General features: G+C 36.0%; 2 non-coding genes across 2 annotated transcripts; both read right to left on the bottom strand.

Annotated features, from left to right (window-relative positions):
• Nucleotides 1–642: 642 nt before the first annotated feature.
• Nucleotides 643–716, bottom strand: TRNAN-GUU. The gene has a single exon. It is a non-coding gene; the product is annotated as a tRNA-Asn (tRNA).
• Nucleotides 717–3,273: 2,557 nt separating this feature from the next.
• Nucleotides 3,274–3,347, bottom strand: TRNAN-GUU. The gene has a single exon. It is a non-coding gene; the product is annotated as a tRNA-Asn (tRNA).
• Nucleotides 3,348–20,783: the final 17,436 nt, after the last annotated feature.

Here is a 20,783-nt window from a genome sequence, read left to right as displayed (position 1 = left end):
AGAAACCTCATCCCTTGGTAATAATTTATATTTGCTTCTTCATGCACAGAGGGTAGAAGTAGAATGTAGAATATAGCTTCTTTCTTTAAGAGGCGGGAAAAAAACAGTTGAAAAAAGGTACAAAAAATACGCTAGAAGGAGGTTCAGTTGAAAAAAAAGTACAAAAACAAAAATACGGACTTTGACATATAGTTGGTGAGACATTTTCACGAGAAATCATGCATGATTTGGGACCTTTGGGTGGATTTGGATGCACAAAGATAAAAGAACTAGCATACTAAGTACGGTACATTTATGTTTGATGGGCTAACAAAATAGTTACCCCCTTGATCCTATGATGGGTTGACGCATGCATGCGTAGCAGCATAGGTATGGTGAGCTCCAGCTTCGGTAGAAATGATGCTGGTGGACTTTGGATATGCAGCCATTCCTGCTAACATGAGTCTGCTGGCAAAAAAACACTTTCAAGAAACCTCATCCCTTGGTAATAATTTATATTTGCTTCTTCATGCACAGAGGGTAGAAGTAGAATGTAGAATATAGCTTCTTTCTTTAAGAGGCGGGAAAAAAACAGTTGAAAAAAGGTACAAAAAATACGCTAGAAGGAGGTTCAGTTGAAAAAAAAGTACAAAAACAAAAATACGCTAGAAGGAGGGGTCGAACCTCCGACCTTGTGGTTAACAGCCACACGCTCTAACCAACTGAGCTATTCCAGCTTTCCATTTAATCACTGAAATCACTTATGTCATTCTAAGATATTTGTACCACATTTCACCATCTAACTCTCGTTAGTCCCTGCAGGTGTTACCAAGTTCCACTGTGAGATTTGGTGAACTCTATGGGATAGAAGGTTAAATTTTTGCTTGGTCCGGGTAACACACTACAAGCACATGTTAAACTCACGCTTCGGTAGGACAAGCAATTTAGTTCATCACTAGAGTGAATGCCATCTGAGCAATCGGAGCACATATCAGTGTGTTGTTAGTTTCTTTTTTAATGATTCTAAATTTAGTACTTATTTTTTTCAAAGTTTTAAAGTTAAAACTACTATTTGACACATTTAAAATGTTAAATCAGTACATAGAAAAAAATTGCATGATTAACCCAGTTACCCTGCTCTAGAAGTACAAAATTAAAATCAGTGAAAGATACCAGTGAATGGTACCAGTATAGAACTGTAGCAGTAGCACGTACGGGAGGAATTTATATTTCTCACCAATAACGTGGGACGGTTCAGGGAATACGTGAGACAACCAAATTGGCTAACCTCTAACCAGGCTAATTTGATTGCACATTTACAATGCTACTCTGAATGCTTCTCGTGTTTCAATCAATGTCCGGATGATTTTTATAATTTGTCATCATTTGTCAGAACCGAAAGGTACGAGGAAAATAATTCATGTTGTCTCAATTTATGTGGCATGATATGTTGAACTGCTTTTTCAACGGCTGTGTTAGACTCCCATGTTGAGATCAAGGAAAACAATTGCTCCCACTTTCGTACCGGTTTCTAAAACAATGATTCTGGGGGACGTGAAAAAACTGCCTTCTCGCGGATGGTAGGGCTCCGCACATCTGGAATAGTAGGAGGGGTGTTTTTGAGTCTCAACATGGGAGAGCACTGAACGGCGGAACTGGCGGTTTTTTTCACAGTTTTTTCCATAGTTCATTCAGTCGTTTTCGTTTTTACCATTTAAATTTCTTTGCTTACTTTAACGTTTGCCTCTAGAGTTTTGCGAATGATGTAGACTAGCTAAATATATAACACAAACAAATCAGAGAAGTATGGGCTGCTCCCAGTTACATTTTTCCATTAATGGGAGGCAAACATAGTGGGTAGAGCATGAACTATGCTAGGAATTTTTCAGCATGTACATACGAATCACCCATCCACAGGCTTCATGACCACTCGCATCTGCCACAATGGTGTTACACATGATTGTAGTAGCAGCTCTCAAATGTTGGCGAAGACGAGGACAGAACCCTGTAAAGGTTTGGATGGAATCCCCCAAGGAGACTTGCATAAAATAAAAATGGAAGTGATTGCAGAAAGTTCTGAGAATGAAGAATGCCTCAAACTCAAACACTTGATAAATCAGATAGATTAACCTTCCTGTACCACTGTGTAACGGAATCATTAGAGAAAGGGTTAATGACCCTAATGGAGATGGAGCTCCTACAGTAGGCTTCAGCAGTTAGGTACCATTTGGAAATGATTAAGGTGTTATGAGTTGTATTTTCCTTTCTCCTGGCTAGCATTGTCTATCTTTTAAAGCTTTTCTTTTTCGAAGCATCTTAATATCTTATACATGTTAATCGGTAGATATTACAATGTAGACGAGCTTCGAGCTCACGCGAATTTCAGAATGTGTGATTGTTTGTATATGAGGCTTGTGGAATAAAGTGAGAAGTGATGCTTGCTTGCTGCTCTTTAATCCAAATTGTGTTTTAAAAAAAAAAGAAAAAAAAAAACGAACTTATCCAAAAAGAAATGCAATATCTCGGTAGATATTACAATGTAGACGAGCTTCAAGCTCACGCGAATTTCAGAATGTATGATTGTTTGTATATGAGGCTTGTGGAATAAAGTGAGAATTGATGCTTGCTTGCTGCTCTTTAACCCACATTGTGTTTTAAAAAAAAAAGAAAAAAAAAACGAACATATCCAAAAAAAAATGCAATATATGAGCAGCAAATGACTGTCTATGGAATGTAGGGGTAAAAGGGAAATAAATCGTATAGGTACCATTTGGAAATGATTAAGGTGTTATGAGTTGTATTTTCCTTTCTCCTGGCTAGCATTGTCTATCTTTTAAAGCTTTTCTTTTTTGAAGCATCTTAATATCTTATACATGTTATTCGGTAGATATTACAATGTAGACGAGCTTCGAGCTCACGCGAATTTCAGAATGTGTGATTGTTTGTATATGAGGCTTGTGGAATAAAGTGAGAAGTGATGCTTGCTTGCTGCTCTTTAATCCAAATTGTGTTTTAAAAAACAAAGAAAAAAAAAACGAACTTATCCAAAAAAAATGCAATATCTCGGTAGATATTACAATGTAGACGAGCTTCAAGCTCACGCGAATTTCAGAATGTATGATTGTTTGTATATGAGGCTTGTGGAATAAAGTGAGAATTGATGCTTGCTTGCTGCTCTTTAACCCACATTGTGTTAAAAAAAAAAAGGAAAAAAAAAACGAACATACCCAAAAAAATGCCATATCTGAGCAGCAAATGACTGTGTGTGGAATGTAAGGATAAAAAATGAATAAGCGCTAGAAGGAGGGGTCGAACCTCCGACCTTGTGGTTAACAGCCACACGCTCTAACCAACTAAGCTATTCCACCTTTTGGTTTTACTTTTCCGTAGATGATATTTACTCAGTTACTTAACTTCCATCTTGAGAACACCATATGAGTTAATTTTTGGATTAGAAGTTGTCTTGTGACCCTAGTTAGCAATTCGGAATCATTAGAGAAAGGGTTAATGACCCTAATGGAGATGGAGCTCCTACAGTAGGCTTCAGCAGTTAGGTACCATTTGTAAATGATTAAGGTGTTATGAGTTGTATTTTCCTTTCTCCTGGCTAAAATTGTCTATCTTTTAAATCTTTTCTTTTTGAAGCATCTTAATATCTTATACATGTTAATCGGTAGATATGACGAGCTTCGAGCTCACGCGAATTTTAGAATGTATGATTGTTTGTATACGAGGCTTGTGGGATAAAGTGAGAAGTGATGTTTGCTTGATGCTCCTTTAACCTAACTTCTGTTTTAAAAAAATAAAAAAAAATTAGAACATACCAAAAAAAATGCCATATCTGAGCAACAAATGACTGTCTGTGGAATGTAGGAATAAAAAGGAAAGAAATGGTATAAAAACAATAAGCGCTAGAAGGAGGGGTCGAACCTCCGACCTTGTGGTTAACATGCACACGCTATAACCAACTGAGCTATTCCAGCTTTTGGTTTTACTTTTCCGTAGATGATATTAACTCAGTTAATTAACTTCCATCTTGAGCACACCATATAAGTTAATTTTTGGATTAGAAGTTTTCTTATGATCCTAGTTAGAAATTCGGGGTACGGAAATGTTTGGGACGGTCGACATACGTGCATTATTCATTTTGGATGATCCTAAATTCGGTCAACTATTCGTGTGTATAATTTGGAACTGATAGGGGAGTTTATAATTCTTATTAGGAATACAATTTCGTCACACAAAATTTGGTATACAATAACTAGTAAAAGATTATTTTTTAACATAATCTCACCTCAGATGCTATGATATTATGATTTTAAATAAACTATACATATGATATATGTAATATAATCTGCAAATAACATGTACGCTCGGTGGTGTATGCTAAGGTTGGTATATGTAAGATTTTAAAGTGATATAATCTGCTAATAATATGTACGTTGGTGGTGTAGGCTAAGATTTGTATATGTAAGATTTTAAAAATTAAAATTTTGATAGAAGATGATATTTTAGCGACGGCGTGGAAAAGTATTATACGAATGGTGAAGTTCGGTATACGCATATAATTCTTTTTAGGCTGGAAATTCGCAAATCTTAGTCGGTTTTGTGAAAATACGGACAATACATACAGATTCGGGTGATACGGATGGATTCGCAAATTACACGAATATAATTCGCGACCTTACTAATTAGGCTTGTGACTACTAATAGCGTTTGGACTTTGGACTCACGTGAGAAACATTTAATCTTGATATTATTGAAAAGAATATTTGCAGTTACAGATTTTGACTTCTTACACGAAATTTAAATGTAATAATACAACAGTCAGACACTAAGATTATTACAACATAGGTCAAATCAACATTGACTAGTTGACTTGACACATAGATTGTTCACACACTTATATATCTAATATACCCCCTTGATCTGATACTGGCAATCACAGTAACAGATTGATAAAGTGGAGAAACAGTAAACAAACAACAAACTAAGAAGAAATATCATAAATCTGGACTGTAGAATTAGTTGAAAGAGATGCTGAAGAAGAACCCAATAGTCAATACAAAAGTCTTGAAAATGTAGGATAACACAAGCCCTTTGTTAAGATATCTGCCAATTGATCTTCTGATGAAATGTGTTGGAGTTGTAAGAAACCTTCTTCAACAAGTTCCCTAACAGTGTGAGACTGAATTTATATATGCTTGGTCCATTTCCAACTTGTACTTGATTCTTGCTTTTATAAAAAAAAGCAGTTTGTAGCAAATGTTCATCACCAGTCATATGCGTAGTAGCTCCAGAATCAGAAATCCAATGAGTTGCATTTGATTAGAAGGATCATTGTAAGAACTATCTTCATTTAAAGTAGTAAAAGCTTGCTGATTTGTATTGTGCTGAGGCTCATTTGCAGGATTAGTAAAAGTTGGAGGATGATATCTAAATATAACACCTTCTAGCAAAATGCCCTTTCTTTCTACAAATCTGACAATCTACTGTAGAAAAATCTCTTTTACCGCCATTTCCCTGTCCAGAACTACTACCCTGACTTGCATTATTTGATTGACTATATCCATTATTTCTTGAATTATAACTAGAATTACTTTTAAAACCTCCATTATTCGTTGGATTGCCTCTACGTACCAGCACCATTGTAACAATTTCCATTACTCCCATTTTTACCATAGAGTGCAGTAGGATGTTGTGCATCAAAAACAACACTTGAATCTTGTTGTTGTTCAATGAGCCATTGATCATGATTCAATAATCTTGGTTTTAACTATGCAAAAGTAAAAGGGGTTTCCATGTTATGTGCAGCTACAACAAATGTATCAAACTCTCTTCCTAGCCCATGTAGCACATACATCACCAAGTGAGAATCACTTACTGTTTTCTCCAATTGCTGCCATAGAATCAACTTTATTCTCGATGTTGTGTAAGTAAACCAAAATTGTCAAATTACTCTTCTCAATATTATACAACTGATTCCTAAACATACTTTTTCTTGCTATGAATTGACTTCTAAAAGAAATTTCAAGAAATTCCCAAATTTCTCTAGCACTAGATAAACCCAAAACATCACCAGACACAGAATCAGTAAAAGTTGTCTTCACAACTTGTGACAAAACAATTTATTTTCCTCCATTTAAGCCACTTAGGTTTCAAAACTAAAACTCCATCAATCTCTATGTGGTTCTCGAATTTCACCATTAACATATCCATCCAAATCAGTTGAGATTAATATTGGATTCCATTTGATCACGCCATAAAAGAAAATTTTTTGAACCCAATTTGGTAGATAAAAAATTTGATGAGTAAAATTACCTATCTGACCAGCGGAAGCCGAAGTATAAGCCATATTTCTTCTTCTGGTGTAGACTATTATAGATGACATCAAATAATTCACCGAAATTTTTATGTGAAGAAAACAAGACTAATCTTGTTTAACCTAGAACACGTATTTATTGTTAAAAATTGATTGGATCGTAAAAAGGTATTGAAAAAGGAATTTGATTTTTGAAGATTCTGCAAAAGATCATTGAGAAAGGGTTTTAGCAGATGACGAAAATTGTACTCTCAAGATCGTCTGATACCATGAGAAACAGTTAATTTTAATATTGTTGAAAAGAATATTTTGAGTTACAGAATTTGACTTTTTACATAGTATTTAAAGACAATGATTTAGCTGTAATAATACATCAGCCAGACACTAAGATTATTACAACACAAGTCAAGTCAACATTAACTAATTGATTAGACACACAGACTGTTCACACACTTATATCTCTAAGAACACGAGGTAATTTTAGTCCGAAATTTTCAAAAATTGATTTGAAAACAAATGTTAGAATTATTATTTATACGAGTAAAATAACTTACTTTTAAATTTTAAAAATGACTTCCGCTCCCTGTTGCCAAACAATAACGCATCTAAGTACCTGTCAAAATGTCACGTCTACAAAAGAGTACGTATTGCAAGGTTCTTCCACAAAATTTGCATGACCAAATTAGTCGACAAGATCAAAACTGGTGAAAGAACCAGTAAAGAACTATATTAGCACGTAAAGAACTCCATATCATATCCTCGCCAATAACGTGGGACGGCTCAAGGGGATAAATACGTGAAAGAACCAAATGGCTAACCTAACCCAGCTAATAATTTGATTGCACGTTTGATTCCTCTAAAGCCAGATGTTAATCCAGGAATGCAGTAAATCACTACTTGAAAACTACTTGTATGTTCGAAAGAAAATCTAACAATTTTGCTAGCAATGATTGATAAGAACTAATCCGTCCAAATTGTGGCATACAAAACACCATCACAAACCCGGTCCACATTTGCATTATCGCGACATTATGCCGATTGCCGCCCCTTAAGATTGTAAGCTAAAGTTGGCATGTCACTCTCTCCCAAGATATGGCATAAATTTTGGCATCCTGGCAAGGCCACCACAGTGATCTAAACTAGAGGCGGACACTCAAGTCATGTGCAAGACTAGGCCCACCTATCCATAGATGGGGGATATATATGTTTTTGACTGCCGTCCGTATTCATACCATTTTCAGGTCCAACGTATAAGTTTGTGGAGATCGTATGTTCATACGAGTGCTTTGACATTTTGGAAAAAGTATTTGAGTATATTCGGTATTCCCATCAAATCACATTCAATCATGTTATGGTAATTTGGGGTACTGTACCTATTATTTGGTGACAAATATAATAGGGGTATGGACGAAAGGGATATATACTTCTTTTTGGTTAGGGATTAACCGGTTTTGTTTGACCAAACTAATGATTATTTGACCAAACTAATCATTGTCATAAAGAATACGGAATTCCTTGCCATCAGTCTCTTGAAATATTGCAGTTTGCTATCGCTAGATGTTACATCCATGGACGGCTTTCGAGTTTCGTCAGCACAGATGTGGCAGAACCGCAAGATGTAAAAGGCGGTAGTTGTTTATTGGTGGTTTGTCGAATCCGCTTCCTTATGTTAACGCTCTCTATCAAGTCTTACCCCGTCAAAAGGTCACCTTTGCCCACCTGTGTTTCCCGGTCCAGGGATTTTTACTGCACGAACTAGTTTGAGCCCAAGCCCATGACTAGTGCTCTGCAAGCCCCCTCGAGCACTTTCAGGTAACTGTTGGCTCAGGCATGTCGTTCGAGCAACACTCGCAATCTGTCCTCATTGTGTCGCCTCATCACCATGTATCAGCGTGTCACGTGTTGCGACAATTTGACGTCCCTCGTGTTGCGCTCGACAGCTTGGCGGTGTTATACTCCAAGCTACTTTTTCTTTTCCGTCTTGGTCACTGGTCGTGCATTTGTCACGGTTAAATGATTCATCATGGTCACTGATCGTGCATTTGTCACGGTTATATGATTCATCAATCTTATATGCATCAAAGGTAATTAAAAGGTTACAAGAGCGGCTCCTCCACATAACTGTCCCATATAATAGAATCAAAATAAATAGGTTAAATGCCCATTTATGGTATGGAATCAAAGCCAAACCTATTAACAAATTTGTGTTCAACAAAAACGTTAGTAAACTTGAAAGATCCAACCACTTCTCAAGGTTTAAATCAAGAGCAAAGTAGCTTGGGTAACACATGTAACTAACATCGATCTAAAAATGGCTAGTATCGGTCTGAATTGGCATCGGAAACTCGGTCCTGGAACTGATTGTTGCAGTTGCTGCAGTAGATGATGTAGATGAAGATGGTAAGGTGTTGAAGATGATGCTGAAGAAAGCCATCAAACCGTGCACTAAAATAGAAAGAATAGAAAAGTTACAAACTACAACAGTTGATAATAAAGCCAATCTTCTTTGAGTTAACGGAGAAAGAACTGACTCTTCGTTTTGGGTGGAGATCATCACTGAAAAGGATTGTATATCTAAAGATATTCTATTTTATTCGTAAACATAACCACACAAAATCAACAACAAATCAAACACAAAAACGACTTTAAAAAGCAAAGAAACAGTAACTAGAAAACCCAAAAAGCTAAAACTAAATCTAAGAGAAGAAGTAGCCGTAAAACAGAGATGGTAAAAAAGTATTGAAAACAAGGTTAGGGTGTTGATGATCTTCTCGGGTCGGCTCCAAAATGTTAGGGTTTTTGTTTCTTGCATATGTGGATATGCTGATTAGGCAGGCCTTGTTCCCCATGACCATGTAGTTTGGTGTTTACGTCCTTGGTGTCTAGGGGGTAATTGTTGAGACCCTTTAGTTTTCCTAGTAATCATTTAATTTTTGAATGTCTGTCCTTTCTCCTATGCTTTATCTCCTATTTAAGGAGCACACCCTCCTTCATTACACCAATTCGCTTTTCCTTCGTTATACCCGTTGAGAGAATTTTGATATCTCTCGAGTGCATCTGAAACAACCCACATATTTTGCGGTCAATGGCTCCTCCTTTGTGATGATGGTGGGGTTATGCCCCATTCAGACGATAAGTTCTTTAAGATTGCAATAAACCCAGTGACTAGCCTTAAAATGATACATCTGATTGACTGATGCGTCCCGAGTGTCGTGTGCCTTCTTCCATATCATTTCCCGAGTTTTTGTATCCGGCAATCCACCGTTGCGTGATGGGATATTTTATTATACCGCAAGTACATGGATATGGATTCGACAGTATGCAAGTACGATTCAATCCGCAGTGACTAATTAATTGTTATCTTTAATCTCTAATTGAATTATATGAAACAAATAAAACTTGATTGGAAATATTAATTGAATCCAATAAAATGAAATAAAGAGGAAATAAAAGTAAACCAGGATTTCAGAATCCACCAAGTTAAATATGTAAAACATTAACTTATCATTAGGAAATACTCATATCATCACTCAAGACTATTGAGGACCTAACATGTAGGTCTCTAAAAATTTGACGTCAATTTTCATTGTCAGCTAAAAAGGTATAACTTCCTTTGCTTATAAAATACTAGGAAATACTCGTATTATCACTCAAGATGATTGAGGACCAAACATGTACGTCTCGGAAAATTTGATGTTAATTTTTATTGTCAACCAAAAAGGTATAAGTTCCTTTGCTTATAAAATATCAACAATCGAAGATTATTCAAAACCAATAAGAAGGAAACATTTTAGAAGATCAATTAATAAAACATTAACTCCACACAAGAGTACTTCAATAAAAAATACTTGAATGTTATTACATAATAAAAATGGTTTCCTACTTAACCCCGGTGGAAAAATCACTCCATTATTACAAAATAAAATAAAAATAAAAACTCTACTATTTTGCTCAGACTCTGGACCTATTTTTTGATTGAATGACACGGTATATATAGGGCTAGAAGAATCCTACCTTCCATTTTAATTCTCATCGTTACATCATCAACCCAATAGAAGTTCGCCATGTGTTAAGTGATAAACCAATTACTCAATGGTAGTGTGCCACATCGTCTCTTTCTGCATTACTTTACACCATTCAAAAGAAACTAATACCCAATATGTGAGAGAATGTTTTGGATTATTTCTCATGCATGCTATTTATTTTCTCAAATCTTCAAATCTTCATGTATTTATTTTTGTTTGCATGTAGGAATTCTTTCCTAATTCTTCCTTTTGCAAACCATAACTCCTTTGGATTTCCTTAATGGGATAAAAGCAGGGATAAATTTGCACGGTCAAGGTGTCGACATTGTTACAGTTACGTCCACAGTTCGACCCATTTACTTCAATCTTTGTTCCCTTCCAAAGTCCATATTTTCTCGCACAACCCGAGTTTTAACTGCATTTCGAGTCAAAGCCCATTCTATCCATGTACCTGCAAAAACAAGATAAATATCCAAATTAGTGCAAAAGATAAGCACCAACAATATACATTATCAGGACTAACTAAGACCCACCAAATATGTTTCTATCAAATACCCTCAATCTATATTTTGCTTGTCCTCGAGCAAAACTAAATAAGAAACTAACTCATTTTCGCAGGTAACGCGATTGCACTTAGCGTGAGCAACAATCCTTTAAACCCCATGCGCCCCTAGTGGCCGAGTTATAGTCTCGGGAGGGTTTAGAAGAGGAGTACCCACAAAACTTAACTAGTCACAAGTATCGCAAAAGCTATGAGGACATAAATTTTCTCGAACTATCGGCAAGTAAGTAGAATGTAAGAAACATCAACCACAATATCCGCTAAACAGCGGGAGAGATACTTTCAATAACGGAGGAGAAAGATCCATTAAACAACTAGAATAGCAACAAAGGAGATTTTACCGCTCAACAACTGAGAGATGTCCACTCGACAGTGGCATTAACATCGGGGGAGAGATCCGCTCAACAGAAGATAAAGAGAGAGTATGAGTGACGAGTTGAACCAGTTCCAGATAGATTTTGTTTCAGATGGAAAGCGGACTAACAGAGCAACCATTGTGCATTTCTCTTCTACTTTCTCATGGTGCTCAATCATCGTATTCGACTTCAACTGTTGTGACTTTGACATTGTATTAACTTTTCTCCTCATTTTCTTCTTGCTTAAAACTTCTTTATAGATTTTTCTTCCCCGTGGCCTTATTGAATAATAAACTACAAAATAATTGCAAATATTTTATTTGTTTCTTTTACTTTTTGATTTATTGTTTTCTACAAAAATACTACAACTTCAATAATTACAAAACTAATACAACTTCACAACTTGTAACGTCTTGGTATCATAAACTTCAACAACTTTCATCGTTTGATTTTCGTCGCTCTAAGTATTCAACTTTGATTATGAACCTTACTCTTCCTTGTATTGTTTGCTTATAAACCTTGAACGTCTTCAACTTTCTTTATAGATTTTGATGATGCTCCGTTTGTTGAAAATGATAAGTTTTTATTGAGAGAGAGCTGTAATCCAGTAACTAAGACTACATGATGAGGTTGCTTTGTCTTTCTGGCATTTTCTTCTGGATTAATTGTCTCTCCAGCATGGATGGTTAGGTCCATCACGACCCTTTCAAAGGTTATTTTCCTCTCCAGAATATCAATTTCTATATAGTCTCTTAAGAATGTCAAATTCTCTACTGTCTCTCTAAAAAGTCAAATTCCCTAGCAATTCTAATTTCCATCTTTTCGGTGAGAAAAGTATGTAAACTTAGCTAAATAATACTACGTGACTTTAAAATTTTCTCCTTACCCCCAAACGTAAAGTTAACATTGTCCTCAATGTTTCAAACTAAAGTGCAATATCAAAAATATAGATAACAAGAGGAATAAAGAGGTAAGTCAGAAACATAGTACCTAGATGAAGCATAACAGTCATTCGCCGTAGAATAAGATATGAAACGAAAAAAATAACTTACTAATGACCTATCAACATCACCAAAAGTATGGGTTTCCTCCCATGGAGCACTAAGTTTAAAGTCTTCAGCCAGACATCGGAAGAATTATCACCACATAAAATCATAAAGTGGTAGCTGGAACAATTATGGGTCATCTGAATCAAATAATGATATTACAAATAGAAGAAAACTGCAGCAGTCCAAGAAAGTGAACCAACCAAATACACTCTTAGCATTTTTTCTAGATAACTATATCTACTTGTGGTTCGGGTTCAAGTTTTATAAAATGGTCTTAATAAAATATTTTCATGGGCCAGATTTCCTCAAAGGTAAGATCTGAAGGTTCAGGTCGCAGTGTCTGGAAAAACTCAAATAAGAACTTAGAAGCACATAATAATAACCTAAATAATTAGGGATCCTCTAAGTCAATCAGATTTGACTCACATAGTTGACCACAATGAAAGTGGTGGTCATTCTTAAGAAAATGGTTCGACGATTCTAATTTCATAAAATAATTAGGTTTAGTTCTAAAAACTATATAATGACACATTTCAAATTGAGATACTCCCACATTTGGTAAATAAAATCTTGGTGGGACAATTGTATCATGGACCGAATTAACCATATCAACCAGAGGATGAGTTTCTATTAGCTGAGTTTCTTTCCGGACATAACTAGGTTCAGTAAAATATGCATGAAGATAGTCTTTTAAGATTGTAGAGGCACATATGTCAAGTCGCAAATTAGGGACCTTTATAATAGTCGAAGGTAAACCACATGGAGAATGATGCTGACCCTCAAACCTAGAGTTTTCAATGTCTTTGGACGAACTAGTCACAATTTCCTTAATTTCTAAATTGTCAGATTTAGGAAAATGGTCTTTTATCTCTTCTAGATTGTAATCAGGTGGTTCTACATTTCTATAATCCTCAGCAGAGACTATTGTTTCTGTATCACTGGACTCTAAAACACTAGTTTTAGGAGAAACTCGTTCCTTTAAACCATTATCAGCTTCATAACAACAAGAATATAATATGTCGTCTAAAATTATGGTATCTCTAATCAAATCCACTTCCTTTTGAATATGCGAATAATTATCAATGTTATTATGATTTAAACTAGAGATAACATTATTCTCGGGTAGCTCAGTTAGGGTAACAATTCCCTCGTCATTATGACTACATACTTCAGGTTCTTTATCGACACTACCTCATCATCATAATAATATGAAGATGGTTAAACTTTATCTAAACATGCATTGTTTTCATATCTAACCCCATCCTATAAAATTAGGTGAATGATTATATGTATTATCAAGGGTAAGATTGGAAATACTATTTTCAAATTCAAGTTCATTATGATCAAGAGTCTTAGGTGCATTTTGATACTCATACTTATTAGAGCGTCCACAGTGGTACGATCAAAACCAAAGATCAAAGACCAAAACAAACGATCAAATTTGAGTTTAGTCTGAGGTGTCACGTTAAGGCAGTGGAGTATATTTAGTCGGGCGGATGTATAATCCACGCTTGCATGTGGAGCGTTGGTATAATCTTCGTTTGGGCCGGGCGGAGATATAGTTAACGCTGGTTGTGGGGCGTTGGTAAAGAATACGCTTGTTGTGGGGCGTACATATATTTCACACTCGGAGAAGGGGCGTTTGTATAATCTACGCCTGGTGTGGCGAACGTATAATAAACGCCTGAATGAAGCGTTTGTATAATCAATTCCTGTTTTGAGGCGGACGTATAATCAACGCCTGTTTCAGGCGAACGTATAATCAACGCCTGTTTTGAGGCGTAAGTATAATCAACGCCTGTTTCAGGCGAACGTATAATCAACGCCTGACGTGAGGCGTACGTATAACCAACGCCTCCTCTTCTCTCAGGCGTACGTATAATCAACGCTTGGTTTCACTCAGGCGAATGAAGGAATCAACGCCTCATGGCAGGCGTACGTATAGTGTTGGACTTCTATTAACACACGTATCTAGCACGTGTGGCATTAAAGCCCGGACAATCTCTAACCACCACGTATAGCCCACGTGTTCACTTTCCCTTTACCCTAATCTTCTCTGTCTTCTTCTTTTCTTTTATACCTCCTCTTTGTTTCTACCGCCCACAAACACAACTTCTAAACAAAAACATCACAGTAACGAGCAGTAAAAGAAAAGAAAAAAACGAGATACTTGATGAACCCGGGTTACAAAAGAGGTATGTTTTTTTTTTCTTAATCTCTTTTGTTTTATCCATATTGTTGTATAATTTATTTAGGGTTTTATTTGTTAAAATTAGTTTATCTAAAATTTGGTTTTAACGAATATGAATATGAAATTGGTTAAATTTAATTGGGTATGTGTGTTTTATGTTTTTTAGAGATTAATATGTATGTGAAAAAAACCATATTTGATGCTTATGTAAATTTGGTTAAATTTTTTTTTTTAAAATAGTTATAGAAGATCTAATTTGTGGGTGGAATAGATTTATAATTTTTGGGTATTGTAGAAATCTTTGGTTATATAGATTATGTGGGAAATAGTTCTCACCCTTCATCTATTTCAATCAACCTATTTCAATTGAGAGCTTCCTTTTATTTTTTTTCTTCATGTTGTCTGTTGGTAATTAATTTTAGTGAATATGGTTATCAATAATTGTAGTTATGTAAATTATTGGATTAATTTTAAAATTATTGGATTAATTTTAAATTATTGTAAATTATTGTAGTTATGTAAATTATTGGATTAATTATTGGTTTTCTGCATGTTGTATGTGAATATGGTTACCAATAATTGAATTTGTATTGTTTTTTATTGAATTTTGAGGTGATTAATTTTAGTTATGTAAATTGTAGTTATGTAAATTTTGGGAGTTACATATGTAGAAGAGCTAATTGTGTGAGTATGGAATTGATTTTTTAGTGATTTTTATGGAATCTTGAAGTGATTAAATTGGGTTGTGGAATCTTGTAATGATTTTCGAAATGCATCGGTGACGATTTAATTTGTGTTTAATTATAGAATTTGGAATTGATATGGTTTGTGTTAAGGATTTATAGTATTTGGAATATAAATGGTGATGGACTAATAAAAATATTCGTTAATGAGGGTTGGTCTTTTAATAATATAACTGCATCTATATTGTGTGTGCACAGATGTTGAACAAATTCACAGCGCGTTTCAATGGTCGCATGAAGACGAACAAGAAACAAAAATCTGTAGCCGAAGAGGATTATAACTTAATCGCTACTGGTACAATTAAGGAGGTTGATATTCCCCGGTTAGGGAGGTTTCCTATACTGCAAGATGATAAACCGCACGCTACTACGGACATCACATTTACCGGGGAGCACAAATTGAAGTATCAACATCGTGGATCTTTGGCATCGGTAATTCATCACTATCAAACTATTTCACAACACTGTCCTAGAGCTAAATATATTATTGAAAAAGCGGGATGACAAAATTTACTGGACATACAATGTAGCGAAACCAACCATTCAATGGTTGATTATATTGCTGAGCGGTTTTGGGATACAACAAACACTTTTCACTTCCCATTTGGTGAGATGGGATTCACCCCCTAGATTGGCTCATGTTGACTGGACTGAGTATCGGTGATGGGCCTGATGTTCCTTATGATTCGGGGAAGTACCAATTTGAACATGTTCGTGAGCATATCTTTCCGGATATCCAAGATGTCACGCTCTGTACAAAAGCACCGTCGTGGGTTTCAAATTCAATTACAATTAAATATTTAAGGTCATATTTCTTCGAAGACAAGTTGGTTGCGGCTGAAAATGATAGCACCCTTGCTCATAGAGTAGCAATTGCCTTTTTCATGTATGTTTTGGGACATTTTTTCTTTTCTAATGCAAAGACTTATATTGATGCTGGATGGTTAGCTGCTTTTGAAAATATTGATGTAGTATCCACGTATGACTGGGGTGGTGCTGCGTTTTCGAAATTGTATGCGGCACTCCGTTTATCTGGGAGGAGACAGAAGGAACTATGTGGTCCATTCCAAGTATTAGAGGTATTCTTTCAATCTAGTTATTTTTCCTCTCATTGTTTATTTTGTTGCTAAGTTATTAAATTGGCTAATTATTTTGATGGAGTAGTTTTGGGGGTATGAATACCTGGGCATATGTCGACCAGAAATCCCAGAGGCGAGTACAGAACAAAAATGGCACGTATCTTCTAAATGGAATGTACCGAAGAATACAAATGATATTTTCCGTTGTAGGGATTTACTAAGTAAGCTTACTGCTGAACAAGTGACATGGCGCCCATGGGAATCATACAGAGAAGTTCTTGCATCTGATATGGGATGCACGGCTACGCGGCTATCAGACTCGAGATATATATTTTCTTACATGGGCATTGTGATTTAATTTGTAAATTTTATTATATAACATACTTTTTTTCTATATAACATACTTACTATATAACATACTTACTAAATTCTTATTCCCTTTCTAACTGTACATCACAACATGTATCTTGGTGAAAGGTGTTGGCGGCAAAACCATTGTACTTTCGCTGTTCCTATAAGACTACACACAGTTATAGGGGATATTGGCAATATTCAAGCCGAACGCCTAAAAAAAGAAGGTTTGGTCGATGCAACAGAGATAGTGCAAGTTGTTAAAGATTATGATATATATTTACAATACTGGACAATGGTAACCAACTCCAAAGATTACGTGACTCATCCTATTTGGGAAGCCCAAACATATGGGTATGTCGGTGACTTGTATACGGTCCCAATTGAACAACCTGTTGAAGTACATATCCCTCCTCCACATCTATTATCCCACGTAAGTGTACTTTCGACTTTTTATTGTACGTTCGATTTTTGTTGGTATATTTGTACTTATATATTTTATTTTTTCTTGACAGCATGAAGCTTACACATTATTTCAAGAAAATGCTGATTTTAATCAACAATTTCGCGAATTTATATTAAAACAAACGAAGGAGAGGATGGACGTTATTATGTCGAAAGAAGCAGAAATACAAAGGCTAAATAATGCGAACGTTGATTTGCAGCAACAACTATCTCTTTTCCGTATGCTGCACACTGTCCAACCTCTCCTTGGATACGGTTCCTTTTCCCAAACCCTGCCATCAAAAGTTTGGAGTGGTATGAATCAAGGATCAGCTTCAACAATTTCCTCAGTCAATACCAATCCGAGAACGCACATGCCTTTTGTGGCACCAAGATCGTCCACTTCGGATAATGATAATATGAAGGGTTAATTTGTTATGACTATTTAGATGACCTGTCTTTGGAGTTATCTTTTCTTATCTTATATATAGTCATATCATATATAGTATAGTCATATCAGGTCCCTGACAAACACTTTATCTTTTTTGGAAAACACTTTTGCGTGAACCCAAAAAAATATCTATTTTTGGTTTTTTTAATGCTCTTGAAAATGGGTTATAAATTAAAGACCTGATCACTCAATATATGAATAACAACATCTCTTCTGCTTCATATAGTAATGGAACACTATGAGAAAACCGCTCATTATTGCTCTTCTGTTTCTTCTTCATCTTCTTCTTCTAGTTTTTATTCCTCGGATGATGATGCAATAGCAATTATGCAAAATAACATGGCCGTTAGTTTGGGAGTCCTTGTTACAAATTCAAAATGGCCTCAAACTCGTATCAGAATACCAAGAGATCGTGAGTCAGGGGCTGAACTTCTATGGAACGACTATTTCTCTCCGTACCCAAACCAACCACCCAATGTTTTTCGCAGAAGATTTAGAATGCGTCGACAATTGTTTAACCGGATAGTGGAAGGTGTTACCAATGCAAACAGATATTTTGTTCAAAAGCCCGATGCTTGTGGAGTTTTAGGATTAAACCCTCATCAAAAAGTAACAGCAGCAGTACGAATGTTAGCTTACGGATGTGCGGCAGATGCAATAGACGAGTACTTACGCATAGGAGAAACAACTGTGCTGGAAGCTACTCGTAGGTTCTGTAAGACGATTGTGAATGTTATGGGAAAGAATATTTGCGTGAACCAACGGCTGGTGATATTGAACTGTTGCTCAAGCAAAACAAAGACCGGGGATTTCCTGGGATGCTGGGTAGTCTAGATTGCATGCATTGGAAATGGGATAAATGTCCGTCGGCAGAATCTGGGGCTTACACCGCGTATAAAGGGAGCGAAAGTATCGTGTTGGAGGCAGTGGTGTCGTATGACCTATGGTTTTGGCATGCTTTTTTTGGTATGCCCGGTTCTAACAACGATATTAATGTTATGAACCGTTCATATGTTTTTCGAAGTCTTGTAACAGGAAAAGCACCGCCGGTGAGCTATGAGGTGAACAGACATTCATATGATATGCCGTATTATCTAGGTGATGGAATATACCCAGAGATTCCTACTATTATTATGGCCATTAAACATCCGGTTGGTAGGAAAAAGGAAATATTTTCATCGATGCAAGAGGGTGCAAGAAAAGATGTTGAACGGGGATTTGGTGTACTTCAACAACAATTTGGAATCATCAAACAACCTGCAAGAATGTGGAATCCAGATGTGCTTGCCTATATCATGAAAACTTGTATTATCTTACATAATATGATAGTCGAGGATGAGCGTTTACCCGGTGACTGGCCACATGTTTATGAACAACGTAGCAACGCAGCACCGGTTAATATATTAAGAGGCAATAGTGACGAGTTTTCTCAAATTAGAGCTCAGCAACGCCGACGTGCAATGCGTAACAAAGATGCACATATTCGCTTGCGTGATGACTTGATCGAATATATATGGGCAGAATATGGGAATTAAAAAATTTCGTTTGTCATTTCCTTTCTATTATCTCTTTGTATGTAAACATCCTCAAGTTTTAATTAAGGTCGTATGTTTCAAAAAAGTAGAAATTTAATTCAAATCAACGTAAGTAAATTTAAAATCCAAAAATTACATAATAATAATGCTAATTGTTCAGATAATAAGAAATTTAAAACATAATAATACTAATAATACTACTAATCACTAAATAGGAGAAATAATTAAGGTTTGAACTATTCCGCCTTTGTGTTAAGATTGGTTTCTTTTATTCCGAACTATGTCCGCCCTGCGAAGTCGGAAGTACTCTTGTTGTACAGGTTCCATTTTTTCAAGATCCATCATAATGATGCGAAATTCTTCGTCTTCAGCTTGCTTGGCTATTTTTGCCGCATGTTCAACTTGTTTTGCTGCAAACTCTGCTGCTCTTTGTTCCATCTTGAATCTTGATTGTGCTTGGTAATGAGTATTGAAATTTTGTTGTTCTTTAATAATTATTCCCATCAATTCCTCTTGGTGACTGGATTTCTCTCTCCCTGTTTTCTTCAATCTTTTTGCTGCTTTTTTCCCCATCTTACGAAGATATGTGTTCTCTATGTCTCCCCCATCTGTGTCGTTACCGGTCTCTCCTTGAGTTGTTGTTTGCGGTCCTTCATCATCTTCCTCGTTATTCTCATAAGTGTCCAAATCATGCGTCATATCGAATACAAAAGTCGATCGTCGATTATATTTTATATTTTCTAACACAACTGGGTAGCACTCTTCGTGCTTAAATTTTTTCCCATCGTTGCATTCCTTGAACCTCTTGTTAACTTCTTCAAGCTGTTAATGTTTTTAAAAACACTTAAGTACATGGGCGCTTATTAAATATTAGAAAACAATTGTTCGAAAAATCAAGAATGCTTACCTTCTTTTCAGGACCCCATCCAGTATGATATTCACCTTCAACTTCTGCCTCTTTTGCCGAAAATAACGCCACATCTTTACTTATTCCCTGATATCGTTTTTTCCAAGAACTCCAAGACCGCTCTAGATTATTAGGTAAATGAAGTTCAATATCATCCTTGATACGAGTCCACAACGTCGCCTCTGATTGATCAGCTCCAACACTAGAATCTTGAGATATAGATAAATGAATTTTACACATTGTTACATCTTCGATTGTCGTAAAATTTGGACCTCGTGCTACTCTTGGTGCCATTGTAAACGAATCCGTGAAAATTTTCCAACTGATTTGAAAGCAGAAACAATATTTCTTCTTATTGGTGTGGATAGTTTGAAGTATTAGTCGTGGGAAAATGTCACAGGATCTCATGTGTATATATAGGTGTTTCTTCCGAAATTTTCAACGTTCCGAAATGTCTTCCAAACTTTCCAACGTTCCAAATTATCCAACGTTCCATTTTCTTCAACGTTCGAATTACCAACGGTATAAAAAAAATTTCAAAATCAATTTTGTCTAAGTATTTTAATTTTTTTTTTAAACTCAAGCTTGGGGCGTTAACTATATAAACGCCTGGCCTGGGGCGTTAACTATATCAACGCCGGGATGGGGCGTTAACTATATAAACGCCTGGCGTAGGGCGTTAATTATATCAACGCCTGTCTGGGGCGTTAACTATATCAACGCCGAGCTGGGGCGTTAACTATATATACGCCTGGCGTGGGGCGTTAGGAATATCAACGCCGGGCTGGG

The sequence above is a fragment of the Papaver somniferum genome, chromosome 5 (genome assembly GCF_003573695.1).
Source record: "Papaver somniferum cultivar HN1 chromosome 5, ASM357369v1, whole genome shotgun sequence".
Lineage (NCBI taxonomy): Eukaryota > Viridiplantae > Streptophyta > Magnoliopsida > Ranunculales > Papaveraceae > Papaver > Papaver somniferum.
The sequence above is the reverse complement of the archived record's forward strand: the minus strand, read 5'-3'. Positions and strand labels throughout refer to the sequence as shown.